This window comes from Athene cunicularia (assembly GCF_003259725.1).
Source record: "Athene cunicularia isolate RWA chromosome 3 unlocalized genomic scaffold, athCun1 chr3_part1, whole genome shotgun sequence".
Taxonomy (NCBI): domain Eukaryota; kingdom Metazoa; phylum Chordata; class Aves; order Strigiformes; family Strigidae; genus Athene; species Athene cunicularia.
The window spans coordinates 89189490-89190657 of NW_020799097.1; the positions used below are offsets into that span (position 1 = coordinate 89189490).

Below are 1168 nucleotides of genomic sequence, written 5' to 3' on the forward strand. Positions count from 1 at the left end.
TAGATCAAGTTGAATTACTGCAACCTGGCCTCAAGTCTATCCTGCGCTTACTGCAAAATGAGATCGACTGCTAGGAAAAAACTGTTCCCATCTGGATTACTCTGAAGGATAATTTTACTTTGAAATGTGTCTTAGAGCTGCTTTCACTCTGTGCTCAGTGACGAATTAGCTAAACTGAGTGACAGAAGTGGTCCTGACAACTCATAACTCTACAAAGGTAATGTGGAACACAAAGGAAAATAAACTGAATTCCATTCCCTCTTTTTCATCATGCATAAAATATTTTGCTGAGTAGAAATCAAATGGTCTTACTCATGGAAGACAACTGAAATTCAGTAGATGTCACTGCTATGTTTTCAAGGCTGATCTGAAGTTAATTGCAGTGGATATTTTTGCAGGAAACTTTGGTTGCAGAGATATTACTACTGTTAAATGCAGTAAGAGGAGAGAAGGATCTAGTCTCCACCTCTGAATTCTAATCTTCAAAACTGATCAAACTGAGGAAATCACCTTATTTCTAAACTGAGTAGACATGTTCCGGAATCCTGAGACACAATGAAAACCAAATACTGATCTTTGAATTTAAAGAGAGTTCATATCAAAGTAGATTCTTATTTCAAGGAGAAAAAAAAAAAATCGAAACATAATACTTTCCAGAGAACAAGCTATTAGATTCTGAAACTGAACACTCATGTAAACTCACCTATGTTTATAAGAGACATGAGGAAAAACCACACCAAAGAGAGCCACAGATGCATCAATGACAGATACTCCTAAAGGAAGAGGTCCAGGTACAGCTTCACCAGCAGGGATGCGCAGATAAATAGAAGATGGATCATGTTCCAAAGCACCACTTCCAGATGCACTGTTTGGCTGAAGCTGCAAAATGCCACATAATATGAATACCTCTGAATATACATTTGCACATAGATTTGGAACTAGAGATAACCAAAACATGTACAGAATCGCTTAGAGCAACGAAAAAGCTTACAATCACCTGAACACAACTGCAGTGTCCCCACGCATACACACACTAGCATTCAGAGGGCCAGCTAAATCGTGGACAGTCAAAGCAGTTAACAGCTCAATAAATGTACAACCTACCATTCCTGGTAGTAAGAGATGGACATTAGAAAAAAAAAAAAAAAAAAAAAAAAAAAAAAAAAAA

The 1168-nt window shown here is 37.2% G+C and overlaps 1 protein-coding gene across 2 annotated transcripts in view; it reads right to left on the reverse strand.

The window, feature by feature from the left end:
• HEATR5B (HEAT repeat containing 5B) overlaps positions 1 to 1168 on the reverse strand; it is a 61361-nt gene that overhangs the window by 39411 nt on the left and 20782 nt on the right. The window lies entirely within an intron of this gene.